Source organism: Engraulis encrasicolus, chromosome 8 (assembly GCF_034702125.1).
Source record: "Engraulis encrasicolus isolate BLACKSEA-1 chromosome 8, IST_EnEncr_1.0, whole genome shotgun sequence".
Lineage (NCBI taxonomy): Eukaryota > Metazoa > Chordata > Actinopteri > Clupeiformes > Engraulidae > Engraulis > Engraulis encrasicolus.
In genome coordinates, this window is record NC_085864.1 from 18647376 (window position 1) to 18654875 (window position 7500).

A 7500-nucleotide genomic window follows, 5' to 3' on the forward strand; every position below is an offset into this window, starting at 1 on the left:
GCAGCTAACTAGTGGTAGCCTACTTAAAAACGAATTGCTTGATAAACTTTTCACACTTTTAAACAGCCCCCAAATAGTTCGTTTGGAATGCTAAGCCCCTCTTAAGACTACAAACAAAGTTATGAGCAACTTGACAATTTATTATTGGCTGTTGCATGTAATCAACATTGCATCAAATGTGCCATTTTCTTGTTGGCAAAACCTGAGGTGTCCTCCTCTTTGCTGGGTCCATGATATTATTGCATTATGCAGTATTTATGTGAGAGCTGCATAAACAAAGTCATCATATGCAACATTTGTTTGAAAAGTGTTATCTTCAGGCTTATTGGCTTTCTCACTAAGAAATCAATATTTATGGATGTAGTCTGCAAATATAGACTGAAAAATAATCTTGTGTCATTTAAAAAAAATGAAGGGTGGCAATGAGAGCACGGCAGGCACCTCACCCAACCAGGAAAATGCAGGCCAGGCCCTGTAGTCGTATGAGAGAATTTCCCCCCCATCCTGTCACTGTTTTTGTGCTTACAAAGGCGTTATCATTTTTTGTTATCGTGGCTCGTGTTGGCCCTTTAATGGGAGAAATTTTGAAAAACTGGCCCTCGGGGACTTTTAATTGAGTATCCCTGGCCTAGTGTTTTCAACCTTAAAATAATGTTTCCAAATAAGTCAAGAGATACTTCTGAGTTTCCATCCTCTGAATTTGTTATTCCACCTCTCCATTAGCTCTAACCACACTAAATAAGTTTGGAGGACCGTAGCAGCATCTCTGTATCATGGTTATTTTACTGTAGTACATCTGCAGTACTGTCTCTGTCTCTGTGTCATTTGTAATTCTGGATCTAGCCTGTAGACCCGGTGATGCAAGACGAAATCGAATGAAAATAATCATGTTTGTGGCGAATATGGTACAGGTGTGGCTGTATATGAAGCTTATTATCTGTGCTCGGAGCATCAATATGTCCCAACATTACCCTTCCACCATGCCACTCCCACCCAGACACCCCCCAGCATCCTCTTACCACCCCTGTCTTGTTTGGGGAATCGTGGTGAATCTCTGTACAATGTGTAATTTTGTTTCTAACCAGTAGGCTAGACAACCAAAGACAAAAAACTATTTACTACACCACAAAAGGAGGTTGACGAGAAATGTAGCACCAATGTGGTTGTATATCAAGCTTATTATCTTGTGCTTGGAGCATCAATATGTCCCCACAGCACCCCACCCCACCTCACAACCCGACACACTCTTACCACCCCTGTCTTGTTTGGAGGACTGCGGTGAATCCCTGTAGAATGCGGAATTCCGTTTCTAACCAGTAGGTTAGACAACTGAAGACAAAAAGCTATTCACTACTGCTTTAACTACACAAAAGGAAATTTAGCACCAATGTGGTCGTATATCAGGCTTATTATCTGTTGCTTGGAGCATCAATATGTCCCCACAGCACCCCACCCCACCCCACCGCACACCCCCTCCACACCCCACCAGACCCTCCCCAGGCTCCCTCTTATCACCGCTGTCTGTGACTCCCTCCTGCCTCATGTGTTTACAGCTGCCTTTACCGAGCTGTATTTACAGCCAGCCTCCATTCACCAGGGAGCCCTAACTTTACCATTATTCTCTCAGATAGAGCTGTGGAGACGGCTCCAGTGCCACAACACACAACACACACATGCACACACAACAGCAGTCAATTCACACAGAAACGAACTAAGAGGGGGGGGGAATACTGTCAGAGAGATTTTTCACTTTGGAAACTGGAAGCCGTATTTTTGTGTTAAATATTTATTTCGACCAGCCGGAGATGTGGGTGAGCTTTTTTTTCTCCAATAGAAATACCTGTGTTGCATAGCGGGAGTGAGATTATGATGTTCTTTTTGTTTGCGCTCCACTACAGCTTCTGGTTGAGGAAATGTCTCCACAGGTTCACTGAAGTAATTCTATCTAACAATACTCCTCACACACATGCAGGCATGCAAACACACACACACACACACACACACACACACGCACGCACGCACGCACACACACACACACACACACACACACACACACACACACACACACAGACACGCATGCTCACACGACAGACACACACACACACACACACACACCACACACATAGACACACACACACACACACACAAACACACACACACACACAAACACACACACGTGCATACACACACACACACACACACACACACACACACGTGTGCATATACTCACTCACTCACGCGACAGACACACACACACACACACACACACACACACACACACACACACACACTCAAAGAATCACATGCGAGCACACACATGCACACCATCAGGCACACACACATGCACACAGACACGCATGCTCACACGACAGACACACACACACTCAGCATCCACCACCACCTCTGTTGCCAGTCTAACACACCTTATCCAAATCATTACACACCGCCTGAAGGCTGCTGTTGCCTGCCTGTTGCCTGCTGTTTGGTTACAGCGTCGGCCATGATTCCTCAAACACACCTCAGCTCAGAGGCGGAACAATTACACACAGGGCCCCAGGGCAAGACATTGATATGGCCCCCCGTACAGCCTGCCAAGGTCACAATAGGGCCCCTAGATCCAATATAGGAGGGCCCTGGGCCCAGGGTCAAATGCCCTGCTCGTCTCCCTATGGCTCCGCCCCTGCCTCAGCTCTGAGGCGATAAGCCTAATAAAACACCTGTTTTTCATTTCCTTTCCTTTACAAAATAAGATGCGCCGGCGACTTGGGTTGGGCAGGGAAGACGGCTATCTCGCCGTGAGCTGCTAAAAAATGTTTATGATTGTGTTTTATGGAAATAGCTTGGGCGACGTGTCTGCTTCACAGTCTCACGACGGAGTCTCGCGTAGCGTGACGAGTCTGCCAATATAGCTTTCTTCAAAGGTTATCAAATGCATCACTTTTGTTCTCTGTTTTTTTACAAATGTGAGGGGAAAGATAGGCTGCCTATTATATTTCACAATGACCTGCATAGACCCAAAGATTGCTGACTTAAAAAATAGTAGAACATATATCTGTTCCTAAGTGTAGTCTGAAAGGCCAGAATTGGTGTGGAAGCATGCCAGTCAGGGCCGCTGACAGCTTTGGATGGGCCCTGGACGAAGACATCTGAAAGGGCCCCAAACCCATTACATTCAACGTAATGAGGATCCAATTCTGGGGCCCCTCTCTCCCTGGGCCCGGGACAAGAGACCCCTTTGTCCCTCCCTGTCCGCTTCCTTGATGCCAGTAGTTGAGATCCTCAAAGTGCAATGCTTTGATGTGTTGTATGTCATAACACTGTTGTATCTCACAGCAAATTGTTGAGGTCCTCAGATTAAGATTGTGGTTACGTCATGCGTTTGCTTCAATAGTTGTTTGCTTGCTCTGCCTCTCACTGCGGTAAAACCACTTCGCACAGGTGCTGGTGTGTATCTGTTGCCGTGATACAGGACTTGACTAAGTGACTCCACAGTTCAACAAAGCTGCACTTCTGTGTGCACGTAGGAGTTGACAAATGTACCCTTCTTCACACCGATTCAGCATATTACATAGGAGCCATACTGTACAGTACAGCTGGCAGGTACAGTTGTTGTTGTTTTTTTCAACTTCCTGTTTATGTTGTACAGTATATAGCCCATGGAAGAGAAGCATTGCCCGTGGCTGGTGCACAAGTTCCCTGTATTTATGTAGTGCCCGCCATTTCCTGCAGTGTTATTAGTCAATTAGGGAGGAACTTTTCTATTTATTTTCCGGAACATCACCCTGCGCGTTTTTCTCAGCGCTTGTCGATAAAAACTGCAACAACAAGGCCGTTGTGTGTTTACATCGAACGCAATTCCTCTGCGCGTGTGTGCGTCTTGCTCAGACGTTATGGATTTTATTCCACTCCTCTTCCTCCTTCTCCTCCTCCTCCTTCTCCTCCTCCTCCTCCTCCTCCTCCTCCTGGCCGTGATGTGGCATCTTCATTTTCAGAATCTGTCAGCTAGACACCACAGCATTCAGACTGTGTTTGCTTGGGATTGTGGAGAGAAATGCAAGGCGATACTCAGTGAGCAGAGATACATACAAGTAGCATTTGATTTCAAATGGAATGATGCCATTTGGTTTGCACACATTCTACATCAACTCATTCATTCAGAATGTGCCCGTGTTTTGTGTTTCACACACAAACAAAATATTCCGGAACTTATTTTAAACCAAATACTGAGAATATTACATTTGAAATTGGAATACTTCACACTTCCTCTTTCTATTTGGACAATATTTACATAATGCATTAGGAGCTCCACCAAAGTGTAGCACTGTGTCTTTATGAGTGGAACAACAGCAACAACAGCAACAACGAAATGTCACCAACGTTGAATATCAATGTGGCGTTACACTGAACAAAGTTTGAACCCGCCAGTCCATACAGCACTCCCTCACACATTTGAATTCCAACAGACTCCAAAAATGTGCCCCTTAAATGTGATTTAAGTCCCAGGCGACGGCACAGATGGGCCTGATGAGAAATGATGCCAGCAAACTGCGGCCATAATGAGTGTGAGTGCTGGAGGTGAAGCATAGATGGAGATGAATGGACATCAGGGGGAGAGGAGAGGAGAGGAGAGGAGAGGAGAAAAGAGGAGAGAAGAGGAGAGAAGAGAAGAGAAAAGAAAAGAAAAGAAAAGAAAAGAAAAGAAAAGAAAAGAAAAGAAGAAATGAATAGAGAAGAGAAGACAACAAGGATACCTGAGCCAAGGAGAAGAGGACAGAAGAGAAGAGAAGAGAGGAAAGGAAAGGAAAGGAAAGGAAAGGAAAGGAAAGGAAAGGAAAGGAAAGGAAAGGAAAGGAAAGGAAAGGAAAGGAAAGGAAAGGAAAGGAAAAATTAAAGAGGAGAATAGAAGAGAGAAGAGAAAAATCTGAGGATGGAAGAGGAGAAATATGAAGAGGCAGGAGGGAGGAAGGACAGGTAGATGGTGAGGGGTTGGTGGTCTTCTGCTGTTTCTTGTAGCCTCAGCCTCCAGCTTTCTCAAGAAGCCCCTCTGCTACTCATTAAAGACACACACACACACACACACACACACACACACACACACACACACACACACACACACACACACACACACACACACACACACACACACACACACACACACACACACACACACAATAGCACATCAATATTTCATATTGCAGCATCCGCACTCAAGAGCAGCGTATAGCCTTGCTTGCACATGCCGAACATACTGATATGCACATACACGCACGGACACTTGCATTCATAAGCAGACATCTCATCCCACCCCAACTCTACCACACACACACACACACACACACACACACACACACACACACACACACACACACACACACACACACACACACACACACACACACACACACACACACACACACACACACACACACACACACACACACATACACAAAGACACTATATGAGTGTGTATTACACACAGCACACATTCATTGACTTAATCACATGCACACACACCGACACAAACTCACTGACCCCATACACACAAACATATGCTCAAAGGCAGGTACGCACACTTAGACCCAAGTAGGCCTTAGATGTGCCTCTCTAGGCAATAAAAACACTCAAGGTGATGAGCCCAAGGGCCCTCTCCATGGCCTCTCAGTCTCTTCCTCTCCCTCTTGGTCATGGAGAGCATTCGCGTGGCCATGAATATGGGAGACACAATTAGCGCAGGAGAGGTTACCTCTCAGCACGCAGACTTGGCTACGAAGCACACCTGGTGAGTGGTAAAAGTGTGCCGAAATGATCAAGCCACCTAGCAATGAACTGAAAGAGTGAGCACATGTTATATGCACAGAATATTCCCGAAACAAGGGCACAGTTTACAAGACTTCTGTGCAAACCGAATACTGCCAACATTCTTGTAGCCCTTACCAGATACCGTCCCACCACTGGGACGTTGTAATAGTCACTGAAAAAAATCTAACTACCATAGCACTACACCACTAAGAGTGCACAGGGCCTTTAGTAATACAGTACGACCAGGTCATTGCCATTCTGGTAACAGCTAAACAGGGGTAGTGTCCTAAGGGGTTAAAAAATGAGAATATCCTTTGCATGTGCATTAACTGCGTTCAGGCAGTTAAAAAGTGAAAATGTAAAGGTTAGTAAGAGAATGGGTGAATATGCATGGAAAGCAGCAAAACACAAATACAACACAGAGGACTAAGGAGTCACGCATAATCTTGATATACGTACTGTAGCATCTTCACCGTACCAGCAAAGCAGCAAGCGAACCAGCAGGGGAGTGAGTGACTGACAAAATGAGACAGAGAACGAGGGAATATGTATAGTATACAAAACTGCAACTGAGAAAGAGAGAGGATGAAGAGTTAAAGGAGTGACCGTTTGACTACGGAGGAGGTGGACGAGTGAATAGACCAGTGAAAACTCGAACCAGGGAGAGCGAGCGAGTGCGCAAGCGGGCAAGCACGCACCTCCCCATCCACATTGATTATTGACAGGGTGGACCGCACACTCTACGGGACTGTCGGGAGCCGTGCTGGCAGTGGAGGTCAAAGAGTCCGAGGGACAACAGGGGGGATGAGAGGAGGAGTATTTAATTCAGCTTCTCACCTCTTCGCCCTCGGCCCTCGCCATCCTCTCTCTTCCTCACCTCCCCCCTTTCTCTCCTCTCCATTGTCCTCCACGCCCATTCACCTTCATCTCCTCTCCACCACTCTCCCCCCCTTCTCATCCCTTCGCCCTCGGTCCATTGTCCTGCTCCCCCATTCCACCTCCTCTCCTCCCTCCTTTCCACCACTCTCCCCTCCCCACCTCCTTCCTGCCACACCTCTTGGCTCACTGCTCGCTGCCCCACCTCCAAACTCCACCTACCCCCTCCTTGCCACTTACTCTGCATCCCCTACCTCCGCCATGTATCCCCTTTCTCACCTTCCCACTCTTCCATCACCTCTTCTACCTCTGCCTGTCGTCCTCTCTCTCCCACCTCCACTGCACCTCCAATGAACCTCCTCTGCCCTCTGCTCACTACCCCTATTCCACCTCCTCCCCTCCTTGCCACTTCCTCTGCAGCCCCTACCTCCATCACCTCCTCTACCTCTGCCTGTTGTCCTCCCTCTCTCCCACCTCAAACTGCACCTCCTCCCCACCCTCTCCTCCCCAGCCTTACCCACCACCTCTCCCCCATTCCATGCCACTTTCTCCCCTCTTCACCCGCAGACAATTGTCCCTCCATCTCTCCCTCTCTGCCACCTCAAACTGCACCTCCTCCCCACCCTCCCTCCTCCCCAGCCTTCCCCACCTAACCCCCTTCTCATGGAAAGGAGGCGTCGAGGCCGTGTCCCTCCCTCTCTCCCTCTCTCCCACCTCAAACTGCACCTCCTCCCCACCCTCCCTCCTCCTCAGCCTTCCCCACCTAACCCCCTTTTCTTATGGAAAGGAGGCGTCGAGGCCGTGAGGAGAGCGAGGACAATTACC